A 21,450-nucleotide genomic window follows, 5' to 3' on the forward strand; every position below is an offset into this window, starting at 1 on the left:
TATAGAGACGGAGCCAAGCACCGATACTGTCAGTGGGCTCTACTACTTCATCTAAAGGCTTTCTGTGGTTGCTGGCACTATATATGTCTGCATTACATACATTGCTCTTTCAATGAGGCATGCTGTAGCTTGTTAATTATTAAAAAACAAGAATTTGGAAATACCCTCTAGAAATCCTGTGTTTGCTCCTAGTACCTGACAACATTCATTCTACAAGTTTTAACATTAATGATCTCAGTGAGGCATATAATATAATATCATCAACACATTTGTTTCTAATTCCAACACTCTGTAAGACAGGCCCGAGCTATAAAACTCCATGCTTGATCCATAGAAAGATGTCCCTGGTCATTCCTTTCCCCATGTGTTTCATTAAACAATAATAAAATAAGTGATTGTCTTGTAGAATTATTTAAAATGTGAGAAAAATTACAGAGAGATTTGGCTCCATGTTGTAAAATGTATGTTTATTAGATCAGAACATTTTTTAATTGTTAGATTTTCTAGAATATTAAAGTCTCTACCTATGGTAAGGCTAGAATATTACATGTTCCTATTATTTTAGATGTTTGTTGAAAAAACTCTGGTAAATGAATGTCTGAGGCAAATAAATTAAGAATAGTACTTTTGATATCACACAATTTTATATCCAACAGTGAGTAGCATACATTCATGTCCATAAGGTTATCTGGGATGGCATATGAAATTTGTTTGTCCCTTAGTATACTAATGGCTCTAGTTTTAGCTTGTATGTGGAAATACACTCAGTCCCCACAAGAAATTACACACATTGGCCACCACAGGAAAAAATATAACCCACTGCCCCTGATGTCTTTTGTTTCATTTTTTATATCCGTTGCCCCAGCCTGCCACAGAAGACTTACCTGTCAGTAGCACTGCAGAGGAGAAGAGCTCCCAGACCCTCTCTTGCCCTTTGCTGTGGATAGCACTGGCACCAGAAGCTGCTGCAGCCTCATTTACTAAGTCACTGCATGCAGAGCACTGTGCAGGTGGGGTGGCATGTGACTGTGTGACCTATGATGTCACTTCACAATAGTTCACGGCCCACGCCGCATTTGAGCCACCTGGAAGAGCCCAGTGTAGCCCAGGTCCAAAGTTAGGAAGTTAGGACTTGCGGTGCTGCAGCTTCCGCCAGTATTGATCAGTCTGTGACCCCAGCAATTGCCATGCTGTGCCCCTAATGCGGTTACTCCACCGTTCAGCTGCGAATGACTACACAATTATGGCAGCAGTGTAGATGCTGCAAAGGCATGGTAATATGGGTGACTTGGAAGCTGTATGGGTTGACGATATGGCATGTTTGTATGGTGTGGGTGGTAAATGGGCTGGTACATGTTTGGATGCATGGGAGTTGCAGATGAAGTGATGGTTGTGTTGGCATTAATCTCTTCTTTACTGGCCCTATATAATACCTCATGATTTAATCTGCCAGCATCATATCTATGTTTTTCATTTAATTGTCGCATTATTGCTGCAGCACTAACACCAAGGTCATGAAACACTTGGCTTTTTCCAGATGGACATACTGTCTGCCTTGCTTTAGTGTGCAAACATTCACATTTGCTTGACATGCTGGGTGGGTTCATCCACTGCTGTTGACTGCGTGGCTGAAGGCTCCTCACTGAAAACTGTATGCTAAAAATGTATTTAGAGATTTGTATATCTCTCAATTGGCTCATTTCAGCAAGCAAGAATTTTTGCTTAATTCATGTGGAAACTAACTTTCACATGATTTCAGCATCCCAGCTATGTAGGAGAGGCCTAACGGAGAAGATAATGCAATTATCTTCTCCGTTAATGCCTGACTCCAACAACATCTCACAGTAGAGAGCAAGCCATTGCTCTCTACAGCATTTAAATGTTTTCTGCTATCTACAAAAAAGCAAAAAAAAATCCTTACCTTGTATAACTCCATCTGAGCACGGCGTTATATAGCAAATATTCTTAGTTTAGCTGAAAACTACATGGACAGATAGCTCTCGTCCAATCACTCCCTGCAGCTGGCTGAAGCTCCTCCCACTATCCTCCCCTCATTTGGTAATTATACGACCAGTATTCCTTGCAATGTAATTACACAGCTTTGTAAAAATGCATAAATGCTGAACAGACCCCACAATATTAATATTGTAATAATTTTTGTGTTTTATGTCCCAACAGGTCTCTTCAACAACAGAAGAATGGCAATACATTTTGGCAGAGTTTAAGCAGAAGTGGATTCTCCCAAACTGAAGCAGCTATTGACTGGAAGCACGTTCACATTATGCTGCCACAAAACAGTGGTGCTTACTTCTACAACTACAGTACCAAGGCCCCAAACAGTGCATAATGCAAAGAAAAAATAGAGGTGCAAGATGGAATTGTCCTTGGGTCCTCCCACCCACCCTTATGTTGTATAAACAGGAAATGCACACTTTAACAAACCAATCATTTCAGCGCCAGGGTCTGCCACATGGCTGTGGCTGAAATGATTGGTTCGTTTGGGCCCCCACAAAACAAGCTGGCAAATAATCTGTCCCTGCACAAACTGGCTCTACGGAGGCAAGATGTCGTCCTCATCCTCCTCATCCACCGATTCCTTACCCTCTTCAGTGTTGTGTACATCCTCATCCTCACAGATTATTAATTCATCCCCGCTGGAATCCACCACCACAGGTGCCTCTGTACTTTCTGGAGGCTGGTCTCCCTGGAAGAATTGATCATTCCTTTTGATGAACATCATCTTCTCCACATTTTGTGGAAGCAAGCTGCTACACCAGGGCCAGACTGGCCATCTGGCAATTCTGGCAAATGCCAAAAGGGCCGATGGCCAGATGGGCCGGTCAATCCGAGCAGCAGCAGTTTTCTTTTGAGCTACAGTGTAGGAGCCAGACCTGTTTCTAGCAGTCTGCACCAGGTGCTGCCTAGGGCTCCGGCACACCTTTCGGACAGCCTCCGAGCCAATGGGCTCCGCCCCCTTATTCCACCTTCTGTCACATGGGCTGCCAGTCACAGGGTCTCCGCCGCTCCACACAACACCTCCGGGTCGTCGCTCCACCAGACAGCGCTGTCCTCTACCTGCACACATCTCCAGTCACTGTTGGAAGCCAGGTAAGTAAGTCGCTCAGCAAAGGTCCACTCTTCCTTGTATCCACCGCAGGGCTCCTGACAGAGCGTTGCAGTCCATAATAAAGTGTTCCTCCGGGTCCTCTTCCATGTGCTGGCTCCCTCCCGCTGGTGTCAAGTGCTACAGTGATGTTCTCCAATGGCAGCTCCCCGGACCCCACGAGACAGGCAGGACTTCCCCACTTTAAGTCTAGGGAAAGAGCCCCTGCCTCGTGTCCCGGCAAGAGTGACAGTCCATTTTTCTAGGGGAAACCATTATGCTCCTTAAGCGAGGAGCAGAGTAATTAACATAAGGAAAGGGGAATATTTGCTGGCTAGGGGCACAGTCCAATACATATATTAACTGTATCACCAACGCAAATACAAAGCATGTACCTAACTTTATATAATAACGGAGCTGTGGTTTTCTACCCACGTGGTACACATAAGTGGTACTCCCAGGACCTGAGGTACCAGCAGTTCACATACTTGAGTGACTGGTGTTAACCCCTGCATTGCCTTTCACTTGTGTACACGGGATGCAGTCAGGAAGCCGACGGTCGCAATGCCGACCACCGGCTTCCCGACTGTCTAATCCCGGCAAGGTACAAATGACAGGCGTCGAAATCCTGATGCCTGTCATTACACCTACGCCGGGAGCCCAACACCCGGCTTACCAATCGAAGGTAAATCGGGTGTTGACAGCCTCAGGGGGACTTAGGGCTAGGCACCCCCCAGGAGGTTAGGGTTAGGCACTTAGAGTGGGATAGGGTTAGGCACCTCTGAAGGAGGGTTAGGGGGTAAAAAAGGTTAGTTTTACTTACCTTTTGTAGCTTCGGGATTTTCACTCCTGCCGGGCTTCCACTGTCGTGATTTACACCGCCGGCCATGCGGCTGGCGGTATATCATACTGATTCTGTGTACACTAGCTAACTGCTTTTATCACAAGGCTGAGACTGCCCTTTATAAAGTCACATAACTTAGTTCCATCCTACGAGTGACTGTGCTGTGCAGCGTGGAATACAAACGGAGATGGATAGGACTCAGCAAATAAAATTGCCCTTTCTCCTATTCAAGCAGTGATGCTTGTAAGTTCCTTTAAAAGCTCAAAGCCTTTTTAATCTTAAAGGACCAGCAAATTGTACTGATCTACAGCTAACATAATAAAGGTGAAAAAGAGTACATTACTGTGTGGCATAATGTCTTATAAGTGGCATTACTGTGTGGCATAATGTCTTATAAGTGGCATTACCATGTGGCATAATGTCTTATAAGGCGCATTACTGTGTGTGGCATAATGTATTATAAGGGGCATTACTACTGTGTCATAATGTCTTATAAGGGGCACTGTGCGTCATACTATGAATTGGCGGCCCTTCTGTGTGCCATGCTTTGAATCGTGTGTAGTATAGGCCTGTTTGGGGGGGGCAGTGATTTCATTGCATGCTCCGGCAGCAGGCCTGCTGTCATGTGAATCCGGGCTCAGTGTCGCACACCGCAGCCCCTTCACATAAGTGCAGGTGTGACTGTCTCATGTCTGCTGCCCAGGTGAGGAGAAGGAGTGTGAGTACAGCTCCTTCCCACATGTCACTGAGCAGATAATACATCAGTGTAGTAGTAAAAGCGTGATTCATTCTGTTTATTATTTTCCATCCAAATGTTTGTTTCATGTGTTCTCCTTGTGTATCTTTAGTGAGGTCACACTGGGCCCACATTATGCTGCGGTTTGGGTGTTTATGGCTCATGTTTTTATTCATTCAAACATCATGTGTTTCCTTTTCTCTTGTATGGCGGAGGATGGAAAGGGGGTGTGTGCCATGAGACCATGCCTCTCACAGAGAGGCACACACTGGTGTGCCAGCCTCAGTGATCACTAATGCTCTAACAAAATTCTAGAGTGAATACTACACAGGAAACCAATATGTGTGAACACTATCTCAATCCTGTACAACTGCTAAGCTAGGGCTTGGTTATTGGGAAATGCCTTTCCTTTTCTTTGTGGGTGACCCACACCAGTGAAGAGCCTGCTTTACCTAAAAGAACCAATCAAATACTAAAGTCTGACTATGGCACATGTTTGAATCGGAATCAGTATGAAATACCGACAGTCAAGATCCTGGCAGTCAGAAACCCAACACCGGGATCCAGATAGGGTTAACATACTGACACATTTTCGGTCGGTATCCTAACCATCCCCCTCTTCCTAACCTCTTTGGTGCCTAACCCTAACTCCCCCCCTAGTGCCTAAACCTAACCTACTCCTCCCCATACCCTAACCCTCCCTCTAGTGCCTAACCCTTACCCTCCCCCTAACCCTGTTACTTACCTTCCATATCCCGGTGGTTGGGATGCCGGCGCCGGGTTCCTGACTGTTTGAATCCCCTACAGGGTGAGCTTAATACAGAGAATGATGTATACTTGTATGTTGTCCTATTAATTATATCTGTAAGAGCATAGACTAAGAAGTGGGAGGAGTCAGGGACAGCAAGGGGAGGGGTCTATACCAGATCCTGATGTGAGGTGCGCCTGTGTGCTTTAAATGCCAGGGCCTATTTTTAGTCCCAATCCGGCCCTGTTCTACGCCTTTCGCTGACAAGGTTCCCGGCTGCACTAAACACTCTTTCTTAGTACACACTGGAGGGTGGGGCAACTTAGGTAAAATAGAGCCAGTTTGTACAGGGGCCTCTTTTTCCTGCCAGTACAGGTACGGACTGTTGGACATGCCTACTTGGATGCTGTCACCGATGTAATCCTCCACCATCCTGTCAATGGTGACAGTATCATATGCAGTGAAAGTAGACATGTCAGAAATTGTTGCCAGGTCCTTCAGTCCGGACCAGGGGCCTGATTCAGAGCCGGACGCAATTAGCGCTCGCTCGTCCAGAAAATAGGGGTGGCTATTCAAATGAACCGTTCGCTGTTTGCGGTCTTTTCACGCCTCTAGGTCTGAACGAGCGTACAAAACTTGCGGTCGTTTTTTAGGAAACTACGCCCCCTGGCCGCTCGCATCCTACGTCATGTCCGCTATTTATTAGATTAATCGAGTACATCGAACAGGGTATGAACTGCTCGCTATTCTTGTGGTTGGTTTTTGCTACCACAATTTTGTGAGCAGTTCTGGCTATAAAATAACCCAGTGACGTGGTCAGTGACGCTGCTGTTTTAAATATGCACACCCATAAAACGCCCGTTTTGACCTTTAAGCACGCCTGCGATCGGATCTCCACTCCCCGTTTTCAAGCACCTTCCCCTGTTACCACCCACATACGCCTCTTTCTGTCACTCAAATTAGCAGGCATTCGCTATTTTGCGAGCACATGAATTTCAGCCGCACTGACTGGTTCGCGCATGCGTATAACGATCCGTACGCATGCGCAGTTGGGCAAACATCGCTCAGAGCGAACGAGCTGCCACTTACGAGTGGCTCTGAATCAGGCCCTAGATGTCCAAACTTGGTCCTGTCTGCCCTGAATCACTGCCAGCAGATTGGTTAAGATACCTAAGTTGTTTCCTGGCAGCCCCAGTTGCAGGAGAAAATGAAGAGGGAGCTGTTGGCGTGTCACGTTTCGCTTCAGCTGACAGTGTTTTCACCAGCAGGTCTTTGCACCTCTGCAGGCTTGTGTTGGCCGGACAGAGAGACACCATGTAGGCTTTAAACCTAGCATTGAGCACGGTGGCCAAAATGTAGTGGTTTGATTTCAACAGATTGACCACCCTGGAATCCTGGCAAAGCGAATGAAGGGCTTCATCCACAAGTCCCACATACCATGCGGGATCGCTCTGTCTTAGCTCCTCCTTCACTTTCTCCTGCTGCTTCTGCAAAAGCCTGATTAGGGGAATGACCTGACTCAAGCTGGCAGTGTCTGAACTGACTTCACGTGTGGCAAGTTCAAAGGGCTGGAGAACCTTGCACAACACGGAAATCATTCTCCACTGTGCTTGAGTCAGGTGCATACCCCCTCCTTTGCCTATGTCATAGGTGAATGTATAGGCTTGAATGGCCTTTTGCTGCTCCTCCATCCTCTGAAGCATATAGAGGGTTAAGTTCCACTGTGTCACAACCTCTTGCTTCAGGTGATGGCAGGGCAGGTTCAAGAGTGTTTGCTGGTGCTCTGTCACGACCAGAGTTTCTCAGCATGGTGGTCTACGGGTATTACCTGTGAGGTCACTATGGCGGGGGGAGTCTGGCAGTGGCACTGGTGTTTGGCGAGGGGCATTGGCTGTGCATGGTTCTGTGCGGGCATGTTGTCACTTTGGGCTGGTGAGGCCTGGTGGTGCTTCCATTCTGCTCTGGCATGGGCGCCGCCATCTTGCCTCTGGTCACATGACCTAATCGCCCAATCCTGGTTTGTCACATGCTCTCTTTGGCCAGTCACAGCACAGCACTTGGTATTTAGGGAGGTTCAGAGCCTCACTTCATTGCCAGTGCAATGTGTTTCTCAGCATGGCTGAGAGAGAGTTCCCAGTGCTCACCACCTGTTCATGTGAAACGCTACCTATCTGCCTGCTTGTCTGCTCCAACCCCGCTGGACTACCCTGCATCCTCCATTACCTTCTCCTTGCCTGAGTAACTGAGTCTGCTGTTCATCCTGCACCTTGCCTCCACTGACACTCTGCTGGATTATTCTTCCTCAGCCTGCATTCTTCATTTCAACCACTACACCTGATTTTCCCTGCCTGTCATTACCTGGACATTTTATCTATTAACCAGTCATTACATGGACTGTTCCCATTGTCTACCACTACCTGGACATTTTCTATTAACCAGTCACTACCTGGACATTTTCCATTGCTGGTCACTAACTGGACTTTCTCCCATTACTTCACCACTGCTCCCAAGTGCACTTAGTGCTATATCTGGACTTTAGTTTTTTTGTCATATTCATGTCTACCAAACCACTCATTAAAAGCTCCACATTTTCATTTAAACCTGCTTCAGTGTCTGCTCCTATCACCACCCCGGGCTCACAATAAAACCAGAACCTCACAAGCTCCAGTCTTCGGCACTCAGTTGCTGAATGGCGAAAGTGGACAGAAATTTCTTGGGCCACGCAAAGCGTCTCCTGCTCGCCCCTGTTGTTTTTCAGAAAATTCTGCACCACCAAATTTATTGTGTGCGCAAAACATGGGACGTGCTGGAATTTGCCCAGATGTAATGCCCGCATAATATTGGTGGCGTTGTCAGATATCACAAATCCCGAGGAGAGTCTAAATGGGCTAAGCCATTGGGTGATGACTTCCCTCAGTTTCTCTAAGAGGTAGTCGGCGGTGTGCCTCTTACTGAAACCGGTGATACACAGCGTAGCCTGCCTTGGAACGAGCTGGCGTTTCTGAAATGCTAGTGGATGGAGATAGGCGAACCGCGCTCACTGGTATGACTGTAGGGGTGGAGTGGGGGGAGGAAGGTGGGGAAAGGGAGGGAGAGAGATAGGGAGAGGAAATGTGCATGTCTGTGGAAGGGAAGGGGGTTGGGAGTATAAGAGTGCTGTGCCTATGGTAGGAGTACCTGTTCCTACCTGAGCTATAGACTGGTAGAATATGGGTAAAGCGCGCTCTCTAGTGGATGAGGGAGTGTGTAATGTAGGTAAGTAACAATGAACTGTGTAACAGAGAGACTTAGACGATGGTGTTGGGTCAAAGGCTTTATTAAGTAGGCACAATGCTGATTGAGAACAATTGACCCAGGGGCAGTGGGGGTAGAGCAGGATGGATGCACGAGGGAAAAGGTGGGTAGACCCTTTTAGGGGGCTCCTTACCGTGTAGTTCTGGACCAGCACATTGTCCCTGCTGGACCTTTGGTCAACAGTCTTAACGCCCGGCAGTGTGGTGGTGGAAGTCTGTTTGGGGTGGATGGTGTGGCGGTGTCCCGCAAAAAGTACAACTTACCTACCGGTAGGTGCCTGGGTAGGCATTGCAATAAGGGGATGGTGATCGGCAGTCTTTAGTGGTGTGTAGCGCCAGATCAGCTGGCTGTTCTTTGTGTGCTGCGGCTCCTGGTGCGGCTGTGCCCCGTGCTGCTGATGCCGGCAATTATGGTCTGGGAAGTGTCTGAGTCAGCGTGGTGGCTGGACCCGGGCTGGGTTAGTGGACTGCGATGGGCTGGTGGCTCTGTGGTGTGGGATGCGCGCCTGTTCCCTGTGCATGTGCCGCGTGGATCAGCGGGACGACCGAGGGTAGGTATCCGGGTATGGGATGCCACTTTTAGGTGGCTCCTCGTGGCTCCTGCGGCTGAGGTCACCAGGTGTTAGGCCGGGGTGAGTGGGCTTGGTGCCGGAAGCGCTGCGGTCACAAGGCGGGGATGCCGCTCGCCGGAGGTGATGGCGGCTCCTTGTGATGTACAGACACTGTGCGCGGCAGGGGGGATCTCTTGCGATCAAGTGGGGTTTCAGGACATGGTTCTTTGATGGTTGCTGATGTGGATCTCCAACGCGTTTCGACTGTGCCTTAATCATGGAGGTTACTGGTAATGGTGTTTCAGCATCTTAAATGTTTGTGAGGTGTGTGTGTAATGGGAATGGTCAGAGGGTGATGGAAGTCTGAGGGGGCTCGGTGGTAAGAGGCAAATAGGAAGTGTGGGAGGGTTTGTTGGACGGGAGAGAGAAGTGACAGGTGTGTGGGCGGAATGGATAGGAAGTGTACAGGTCTGTGGGAGGTGATGATGTGGGGGGCAGAGTGGTGGGTGGTGGTAACGGGGGTGGGTAAAGGATGGTAAATACATAGCAAAGGATGAACGAGTGTGTTAGGGAGAGTGGGTGATGTGGTTTAGGTGGTTACTTGTAATTATGTCGTGTGCTAAGTCTTGGCTGGGTATGCAGGGGTTGCGGGCGATTGTGGTGTCATGGGGAAGCTGGGGTGGTGGAATGTGATAACTGCTGGGGGATGATGGCGCCGGGGGATAAGACGGCGGCAGGGGGGGTGGCTATTGAATTGGGGGGGAGGGGGAGTGGAAGAGTACGTTGGGGTCGGTGATGATGGGTTTGTGTAGTGTGCTATGTCTCGATGGAATTGTGTGTAGTGTATGGGCTGAGCGAGTAGTGTGTGTGTTGGGCTGTGTGGGGTTGTTTTGGTGTGTGTGGCGGGTAACTGGACTGGAGGAACTAAGGGTGATGAGGGGTTGTGGACAGGCAGGCGGATGGGGAATACTGATCTAACGCCTGGGTGGGTGACGTTGGTGTGGAGATTGTGTGGGGTAGTGCAGATGTGTCTGGTGGGTTGATGGGCTGGGGAGGGTGTTGTTACAGGTGGGTACGGTGGTGGGGGCTGGTACCTGGGTAAGTAGGATGTGGATAAGTTGTGCATGTCGTGTGGGTGTAAAAGGGGCTGGGTGTGGTTGTATGGGTGTGTGAGATGTGTGTGGGTGTGGGTGGAGGGATGTGGGTGTGCGGATCTTACTAAGTGGGTGAGTATCAAGAGGAAGGGGGTTGAAGGTGGTTACTTGCTAATGATGGACTTGATCTCATTGTTGATGTTCAGACCATTAGGTGCGAGGGTTTGGAGTGTGATTATCCATTTGAGTTCTTCCTTGTTGAGTATTCTTGTGTGGTCCCCCCCTCTCCAGTTCTTTCGCATGTGTCTGATCCCTATGAATTGCAGGCCTGTGGTGATGCTCGAGGAAGTGTACCGGTATGTTATGGCTGTCTGATTTGTTAATGATGTTTCTGAGATGTTCCTTGATTCTGGTATGTAGTGGTCTGGTGGTTCTCCCTACGTACTGTTTGTGGCATGGACACTGTATGAGATAAATGACATTATTTGTGTGACATGTAATGTGTTCCCGTATTTTGTATGTGGTACCTGTCTGCGAGGAAGTGAAGAATGTGGTGGGTTTTGTACTCCTGTAGTGTAGGCTTGTGCAATTGGAGCATGTCCCGCAGTGGTAGAAGCCTCCTTTAAGTGCTCCTTTGTCTAATGTGGTCTGTATGTGTGTTGGTGGGGGAATGTGGTTTACAACCAACTTGTTGTGTATGTTCGGTGCTTTTCTGTAAATGACTTTGGCTTTGGGCGGTAATGCATCCAATAGTGTTTCGTCTTTCTGTAGAAGGTGCCAATGTTTGTTTATTATTTTCTTGATGTCATTGGCGTGGGTGTTATACTGCGTGATAAAAGCGAGGTGGTCTTGTGTCATTGTGGTACAGGGTTTGTTGTATTCGAGGAGTGGTGCTCTTGCTCCTTCTGCTACTTTTTCCATTGTGTCCTGTAGTGTGGGTATGTGGTATGCTTTTTCTGTGAATTGTTGTTTGAGTGTTTCTCCCTGTGATATGTAGTCTGTTAGTCTGGTGCAGTTTCTTCTGAGTCTTTTGAATTGTCCTATGGGAATGTTGTTGAGCCAGTTGGGATGATGACCACTACTTGATAGGATGTAGCTATTAATGTCAACAGGTTTTTGGAAGGTCTTGGTGTGTATTTGTCCATTGTGTATGAATATCTGTAGGTCTAGAAAATTTACCAAGGTTCTGCTGTAGTCTGTGGTGAATTTGAGATTTTTGTCATTATGGTTGATGTAATTGATGAATTCTAACAGTGTGGATTCTGGTCCTTTCCATATGCAGATTATGTTGTCTATGTATCTCCTCCAGAGGACCAAGTTCACCTGCCAGTCATGACCTGTCTATATGTGGGAGTCCTCCCACCGGCTCATGAACAGGTTAGCATAACTGGGGGCGAACTTGGTCCCCATCGCGGTCCCTGTTTGTTGTAGGTAGAAGTCGTTGTTGAACCAAAAGTAGTTATGTGTGAGGATGTAGTCTATACCTTGGAGGATGAATGCTGTCTGTAGTGGGTCCATGGAGTTGTCTTGTTGGAGGTAGTGTCGGGTGCTGTCCAGTCCGTGTTTGTGGTCTATGATAGTGTAAAGTGAGGTGACGTCACTGGTGATGAGCCAGTGGTCATCACTCATTGTTGTTTGACATATGGTTGGAGGAAGTGGTCGATGTATTCAGAAAGATTAGAGGAGATGGAATTGATGCCTGAGATGATGGGTCTACCGGGTGAGTGGGTTGTGTTCTTATGGATTTTGGGGAGATAGTAGAAGACGGGAATGACTGGGTGAGGGTTGTGTAGATAGTTGACCCAACACCATCGTCTAAGTCTCTCTGTTACACAGTTCATTGTTACTTACCTACATTACACACTCCCTCATCCACTAGAGAGCGCGCCTTACCCAAATTCTACCAGTTTCTGAAATGCTGCTACTGGTGATGCTGCTGTTGTTGCTGCATAAGGCGACACATCTACCCAGTGGGCTGTCACAGTCATATAGTCCATAATCTGCCCTGTTCCGCTTGTCCACATGTCCGTGGTTAAGTGGACATTGGGTACAACTGCATTTTTTATGACACTGAGGACACTTTTTCTGATGTCTCTGTACATTCGCAGTATTGCCTGCTTAGTGAAGTGGAATCTAGATGGGATTTGGTACTGGGGGCACACTACCTCCATCAATTGTCTAAATCCCACTGCACGAATGGCGGATACCAGATGTACGTCTAACACCAACTTAGCTGTCAAGGCTTCAGTTATCTGCTTTGCTTCAGGATGACTGCTGTCGTTCTTCATACTCCTCACTAAGGACTGTTGGAGGGTCAACTGCTTAGTAAAAGAAGTAGTGGTGTTCCTACTTCCTCTCTGGGATGATGAATGGCTCCCAGCAGCAACAGCGGCAGCAGTAGGTGTAGCAATGCAGAATCCTCCCAAGGAATCCCGGATAGGAGAGTCAGTCATGCCAGTGACATAGCCTGCAGGACTACTTCCAATCCTGACTGAGGAGGAAATTGACGAGGAGGGAGTTGATGGTGGTGTTTGCAGGAGCTTGGATACAACCGGACAAAGGGATTTAGGTATTCCTGGACTGCTTATGGTCTTAGCCACAGTTTCTGAACTTGACAGTAACTTTTTACGAATGCCCTGCAGGTGACATATAAGGGAGGATGTTCCTAGGTGGTTAACGTCCCTACTTATTCCACCTTTACATATGGCACATATGGCAAGACAGTTGCTGTCCGGATTTGGATAGAAATATTTCCAGACCAAAGAGGTGGAATGTTTGGTCTTCTGCCCAGGCATGACCATGATGGGCTTTTTCATCCCACGGACAACAACTGTCCCCTGGTGCCTGATTTAAACAAACCACCTCACCATCAGAATCCTTCTTGTCAACTTCCGCCTCAGCACCAGTTACACCAATATCCTCATCCTGTTGTACTTCAACAGTGACATCTTCAATTTGAATATCAGCAAGTGGACTGTGGGTGCTCCTTCCAGCACTTGCAGAGGGCGTGCAAATGGTGGAAGGAGCCACCTCTTCCCGTCCAGTGTTGGGAAGGTCAGGCATCGCAACCGTCCCCACACTTGGACTCTCCAATGAGATTTGTTATATTATCTTAGAATTAGAAAGCACAGTGCTTTGCTGTGCTTTTACAAGCTTAACTCGTTTGATATTTTGTAGCGGGAGGAGGGCTTCCATCGTCATGTGAAGCTGAATCACTAGTCATGAACATAGGGGAGGACCTTAGCCATTCCTTGCCGCTCCGTGTCGTAAATTACATATTGGCAAGTTTCCGTTACTCCTCAGACAATTTAAATTAATTTTTTAATATCATTTTCCTGAACTTAGCCATTTGGGATTTTATATGCCATCTACTATGACATTGGGCATCGGCCCTGGCAGACAACGTTGATGGCATTTCATTGTCTGTCATGACTAGTGGCAGCAACTTCAGCAGTAGGAGGAAGTGGTTCTTGACCTTTCCCTATTTTATTTTTATCTGACAAATTTTTGTCCTCCATTTATGTTATATTGATGCACATGTGGCTAAGGCGCACACAAACACAGAAAAATATTTTTTAATTTTTTTTGGAGTGCGCTTTGGGGGTTACACCACCTTTAACAGATAAGCCAACCGGCCCTTTACTTATGACAAAGGCGCACGCTTGGCACTACTTTGTTGATGCATGTGTGGCTACAGCGCACATAAACAGAAAAATATTTTTTTTTTGCACTTGGAGGGAGCACCCCTGATGGACAGAGCACCCCCTGGACAACACTACAGCACCCCTTTAGGACTACAGCCTTTATGGGACACTGCACAACATAGCCCAGCCAGCCCCTATGGACTTTGGAGTGGACACAGCCCCTATGGACAACAGACTGCACAATACAGCCCAGCCAGCCCCTATTGACTTTGGAGTGGACACAGCCCCTATGGACAACAACAGTAGTACAACTCCCACCCTCCCGTTTCACTGTCCACAGCCAGAGTGAAAAATGGCGCCAACGCGGGGACCTTTTATTGAATCCAAAACCTGCGAGAATCCGACAGCAGGATGATGAAGTTTTGCCTCGATTTCAGATCCAAGTCAGGCGGGAAAACTCAAACCTAACTCTGATCTGGCTCAGATCGGGGGGGGGGGGTCGGATTTCAGAAATCTGAACCCGCTCATCCCTAGTAGTAATATGAATCTAGTTTTGAAAAAGGTGATGCTATCTATGCTGCAGCTGAGGTATGCCTCTCCTGAGGAAACAAGTTATCCCTGCTGTCTTGTTCTGTATGCAGATAATCAGCCTTGTAAACAGCAATTGTAGCATTATTCTGTCACCATTTGTTAGTGTTTCTAGTGGCATACAGCTTGCTGCCAAATATATACTTATATAGTCTTAAAGTGATCTTTCAAATAGCATCAGCAGTGAGGAGAGATGATAAGGGATTTATTTCTAGAAATCTTCTGCTCACTGTCTTTTGAATAATCTATAGTGGTGCACTATTTAAGTATTTTGTAACTGGTTATATACTGAAGAATGGTGCTGGATCTGAGGAATAATCTACTAACCTGTCTGCAGTGGTGTCACAAGGGGGGTGCGGGCCGCACCCGGGTGTCACCTGCCGAGGGGTGACACCAAGGTGCAGACTGATACTCCCCCACAGTGACAGGAGCCGGGTGCTGCACTGTAGTATTAAGTGCAGCACCCGGCTCCTGACACTGTGAGGGAGCCAACACTGCAACACAATGCTGTCAGCACCCACTGCACCCCCTCCCAGTAATATTTAAAAACGGAACGAGAAGGAACGGGCCGCGAGGCCACGCCTCCGTCCTGTGAGGCCACGCCCCTTCACACGAGCTCACACACCCCTTTTGGGGCTCGCATGGCTGCGCCGCGCTCACAACATCCCTCCCAGCACCGGGTGACACCGCGGGGAGGCACGCCACTGCCTGTCTGTATGATTTATGCAATGAGCCCATTCAAAGCTCTCTTCCCTCTTCTCAGACATAAGGTTAGTTCTCTCTCTTTTTGCTTAAAGGGGGCATAAATCTGCTCCAATCAACCTCTTCAATTGTCGCTGGATCATCACTTAGGCTCCCTCCTTTTTCAGTATGTTACCTCAGGCCAACTGACAACCTTTTTTCATCAGTCTCCATGAGCACAGCCTGCAACATCAGCCCTAACGGGTTTTAGGCAGTCAATTATGTATAAGTACATATATTTAATACCTATTTGTTGTACAATAATATATATATTAACTATTAAACATAGAGTACAGTTATATAATAATACTTCAATTTCAATTCTTAATACACAGTTCATATACCGGTAGTCATAACCTATTTTACAGTCTGAACACCTATTTGCTGGATAAACCCTAACCAGGGGTTACATATAAATCTGTAATTGAACATTGTTTTGATAGTTACAGATGTGTCCTCATACATCTATACTCTGGGCGTGATACACACTGGGCCTCAGTGGCAAATGCAGGATTTCTAGAGGGGGGTTTCCAAATGCTTGATTTTAGAGTTAGTGTGGCCAGTCCATGAAGAGGGCATAATTAGCATTTATCCAGCTTTAATATGTTACATACAAAGTGTACTGGGTGTCATAGTCCTAGCATTTACAGAACCAGCGATCACAGTAAGCCATTAGATGCGGCAGTAGGCTCATCCTGCCTGAGCTGAATGTTTTTATGTCAGACGTGGGTACCATTCCAGAGCATTGGGGCAAATCCAGGGTCTGGGGAGCAGCAGAATAACCTAGGACTGCCCTGGACATATATCTACATATCGGTCTCTTTATGTACTGGATAGTGTATGATTATGCAGTATTAATAGAAAACCCTATAGATGGTCTATAGCAGTGCACCCCTAAGAGCTATTTCACACATGCCGGTTTTGACCGGCTGTGAAATATAGTACTGCAGGGAAAGGACAGGCTCCTTTCACACTACACGGTCAGGCCATGGTCGCCATGATATAGCCTGAAAAAAGTACTATGCAGGACGGTGCCGTGCTGTGGCCGTGCCGTACCTGCACACCAGTAGTGTGCAGGAAACAATGTTTCCTTTCACACACACGGGCTTCTGCCGGCCGGGCATGTGCAGCAGCAGCTGCTGCGCATGCCCAATAAGAAGAAAAAAAAAACCTGACATAAAAAGCGGCTCAAAGAAAAAAGCCGTCCAGCTGCCGCCCGGTTCAAGAACCGGCATGTGTGAAATAGCTCTAACAGTGCATGTTTTCCACATCTTCTAGTTGGTGCACAGGTGTATTTACTGGCTGACACATTTTAAAAGATCCACAGGTGGTGCTAATTATTTCATTTGTGATACTGAGAACAACATGCAGCACTAGTAACATTCTATTTTATTACTATTTCTATTGTGGTCAAGGTGTTGGCTGGGCAGGGGGGTTTCCAGGCAGACGGAAACCCCCCCTGCGTTTGCCTATGGGCCTGATTCAGAGACAGACACTAATGCAATTTTCACATAGATCGAGTGATTGTTAGCTATTGGGCAAGCATATGCACTGTGCGTGCACTATGATCGCATTGCGATCACACACAGAGTAATCCATTGCTAAGTGAGTGACAGACTGCCAGCGTTTGGGAGTGGTAATGGGGAGTGGTCTGAAAAACAAGACGTGCCTTGACGTTTAAATGCAGTTACATGGGCGTGCATAAATTAGCCACTGCGATTGCATACGCAGCCCTCTGTGTCAGAAAAGCTCCAAAGTCTGCAGCAGGTCAGATGGCCGCCGATGTGCTTCGATGTTACCGATGTCTACGTAGGTATGCGTAGTCGCACGCAGGTGAGAAGGCAGCAGTGGGCGTCTTTATTCTCAGGTGATCTTTGCTAAAATTACCATATTTTTGCAACTGCATTGCGTACGAAAACACAGTTGCGATCATATTAGCATCTGTCTCTGAATCAGGCCCATAATGCGGGAGCTCCGTGTGATTTGGTAGCACCAAGCGTCTACTCATGTGACTTTTTACCTTGAAATGCATCTTATTCACACAGCAATGCAAATAGGTTCTGCTAATTAAAATAATATGCGGTATGCCTATATTCTGTGTGGCTCTATCTGCATTTGAAGTGCTACGTTACAGTGTCAGCGGTTATGACGTAGTGTTTCGCATACAGATGCAGTCACACACAGAACATAGGCATGCCGAATATCATTTTAATAAACAGAAGCTGATAGTGTGACCTATTCGCATCGCTGTGCGAATAAGATGCATTTGAAGGTAAAAATGTCACGCAAAAAGACGTTTGGCACTACTGAGTCACGCCATGACATGGCGCGACTAGAAGAGCTATTTAACACGCAAGGAGGCTAGATGTATGATGACACATCTGTACTGATCATTGCTACTTTATTTTCTTTAATAAACATTCTGTATAATCCACTCCCAAACATTCACATAGAAACGGCTCTTGACATCAACAAGTGAATCCCATCATCAAGGAGATCTATAGTTACCATAAAAGCCATGGGTAAAATCAGCTGTATCTTATATAGCAATTATCATAAACTTACTAACATTGATACATAGCTAAATGTGCTGATACTAAGAAACGCAGCTTGTATGGAAACAAAATAACATTAGATACAATTCCTAAAATGCACAATTCAGTATAGTACTAAACCGTACATTTGTTAAAAAAATATTAATGCAATGATGAGGTCTTAAAATACTGAGCCTTATTCAGGTTGGATCACACAGCTGCGTTCGCACGCAGTCGGCCAATGTTTGCATCCTGTGCATGCATATGTATTGCAGTGCACAAACCGGCCGCTGCGATCAGGAACCTAACGCAATGAAGTGACCGTTTAGGGGAGGATTGGAGGGGTGGTTGGCGGAACACAGGTGTGCCTATGCATTTGAACGCCATTATAGGAGTGTACATAATTGAGCCCCTGCGATTGTATATGCTGGCAGAGTTCTAGATGGCGACAGGAAATTTAGCAGTTTGTGCAGTAGGGTCAGGTCAACCACAACTGTGCGAATGGTTCTGATGCTACTCAAGGTTTTCGCTGACTTTTGGATGCAACTAGTGGGTGCGTGCGAACGCAGCCGTGTGATCCAAGCTGAATAAGGCCCACAATACAAAAATATCAGCTTGTATAAATACTTAAGGTAAACTAAATAGTGGCTACTGAAAATAATTTTATTCATTTTTTGTGTCACAGAAAAATTCTGATAAATAATGACCCTTTTGCCCTCACAGGTTAGTTGTGTCAGCATCTTTTATGTCATTATTTTTTTGTGTGTTTTATAATAGATGACCATTGCGATGATGGTCTGGGCTTAGATGTGTTTGCCTTCATTAACTGATCTATATCATTTTCATGACTTGCTTTGTGTTGATCTCTACAGTTAGTTGTGGATCATTAATGCTTACCTATTTTCTAGGCAATCTATTTAGTTTGTTTAACTAATTGTAATGTTTTTTGGTTAAGACTGTATTCTAAAATGTCTTCAACATCACTAATTCTTATGTTGTAGTGGTGTGTGCACTGTTAGATGAGATACGTGTAAGGATTATAATTTCTTTTCAATCAGTGACCATAAAATCAAAAATATATTTTGTGCGGTCTCGGGGCCTAATGCTGATGTGGACAGATTTAGCATCCTGCTGCGTCTAAAGCAGCAGGAGGCATATGTAGTAGAAAGATGCCTCCTGCATGCTTCAGTGATCTTCAGCTGCGTCCGAGGATGCAGCCATTAGATCAATTGCTTGAATATCGGCCATCAGAGTAACCCTCATGTTTCACAGAATGGCCAGTGTTTTCATGCTGCCGTGGCCAGGAAGTCTGTGTCAGAAGATGCAGACCCTGGCCTCGGGCACTCCCACAAAATGTGAAGGAACCTGGTCCCTGCCCCCAAATGGCCGCAGCCTGTCAATCAGGCTGTGGCTCAGGGGGCATTGCGAGCGATCACGCAGGCCACAATCTACACATGTGCAGATGCCCCACCATCGGATTTGTACGTAAATCAACTGGTTTGCATACAAATCCAAATCAGGTACTCAGATGCTATTGATAATTTATTGTTGTTTGTAACAATAAAGCATACTTTGGGAAGAGGAAGGAGTGGGGGAGTTCTATCTGCAACTGCATCAGTAGCATATGTACCTGGTTTGCTACTAGTAATCATCATCATCATGATGCTACGCCAGACCATACTAGATGCAAATGATACGCTGGTGTAATTTCCAGCTCTGCATAGCCCGCATTTGCATGAACGCATCTTCACTGAACTTTGCCTTCCAAGCAAGTTATTTCCACATGAATAAGGGAAGTAATCACACGTGTATAAGCAAAATGGACATGGTAATAGAAATACTGAGAGTTGGGAGATATTTTGAGATACATGAATAGATGTACAGTAGCTCTGTGTCACTTGTCAGCAGAATGTGAAATGGATGTTAGTCCACAAAGATGTCCTTAACCAGTATGATAGTTTTGCTAGTAATGGTGATAAACCCAGGGATAATGCAGTGATAACTCCCATCAGAGACTTGTTATTACTGCCTACCGATATGTGCTTTATGTCCATACAGCACTGTGACACTCTAGCACAGTGACAGGAGCACAGAGCACAGGGGGGGTAGGAACTACTTATTTGGGCCTGGGCCAGCTGGAGAGGGCCCGGGTCAGTAGCACATCAAACAAGTAGAGAAAGGAAACTGCTGTTGCTCAGCGACAAAAGTCTATCCCCAGCTGCCCCAGGATATGGTGCTGCATGCAGGGCTGTGTAGTGTCCAGGGAGGCTGCTGTCACTAAGCGGCAGGAGTCTTCTCTCTTTCCCTGTAAGTGTTATGGGGTTTGGCTGATCGCACTATTTGCCAGCCCTCTGGATCTGCCCCCTGGCCTTTGGGGACAAACCACTCTCATTTCAGCTCACATTGGACTTATAAAAACAATTATTTGGGAGGGGGCATGTACACTCCTCTGAGTTTTGGCCATGCCCCTTCAATGCTCTTCATGGCCCTGCACAGTGACACCAATGGAGTTCATGATGACATCATCATGCTCATAAAGGCATGATGATGTCACCCAGGTTGTGTGCTGGAGAGGGAGCGCTTCCCACTCCAACACAATATACAATGTGGGAGATAATGAGTGCTTGAATAAAATGTGTCCTTTGTGAGATTTGTGTATATTCTGGAGATGTTTCTTAGATTATGTAACAGGATTTAAATACAGATTGTATTTAGGGCACAAAGTACAGTTTTGAGTAAAGCATACCACCTAGGAGGCCAGCATTAGGAAAGATTGAGTTTGAGGTGGCGAGATAAAAATGAAGATAAAGAGGCAGAAATATTTTCACTATTGTGGGCCAACCCAGAGGGTGAGCAATGTGGGGAGAAGTTAAATTTGGATATCCTCTTCATTGAGATGATACTGAAATCCAAAGTATCCAGAGAGAGGTGGTCTAGATAGTAAAGTAGAGAACCTAGGACTGAACCTTTATCATTTGATGCGTTCAATTCATAAGAACAAATACTGATTGATTGTTGCTTTTTCCTGAGTCAGTGTCAAATACAGCAGAGACATCTAGGAAAATTAGAAGCCCGTAATGGTCTTTATATTTAACATTGACCAACTTAAATCAGTTAATTTTTTGGGTAGTTTTGGAAACAAAAGTTGGGCTGAAGTGGATCCAATAGGTTGTGTGAAGGAGTGTAGGCAATTTTCTCAAGAAGCTTGGAAGAACAAGAAAGTTAAAGATGGGACAGTAATTTGAATTTGGGTCAGAATTTTTTTTTCAGATCATTTGAATAATCATGGAAAGCTACCAGTAGAAAAAGAGAGAAATTAGACAAGGATTGATCAGTTTGTGAGAGTATAGGATTAAGAGGATAGATAGTAGAGTATGAACATAAGAAGAATAGATACTCTACTTAAATGTGTAGAATTAATAAAGAGAAGGAACCAGAGGTTACAGGTAAGAAACTGAGCAGGAGTCAGGCTGAGAATAGGATGGATTCCCTTTCATGTCATATTATTAATCTTTTATTTGAAATAGGAGGCAAAATATTGGGCACTAATTGTAGTCAAAGGGTTTGGTGTGAA

This window comes from Taudactylus pleione, unplaced genomic scaffold (assembly GCF_031769625.1).
Source record: "Taudactylus pleione unplaced genomic scaffold, aTauple2 ptg000040l, whole genome shotgun sequence".
In the NCBI taxonomy this organism is placed as follows: domain Eukaryota; kingdom Metazoa; phylum Chordata; class Amphibia; order Anura; family Myobatrachidae; genus Taudactylus; species Taudactylus pleione.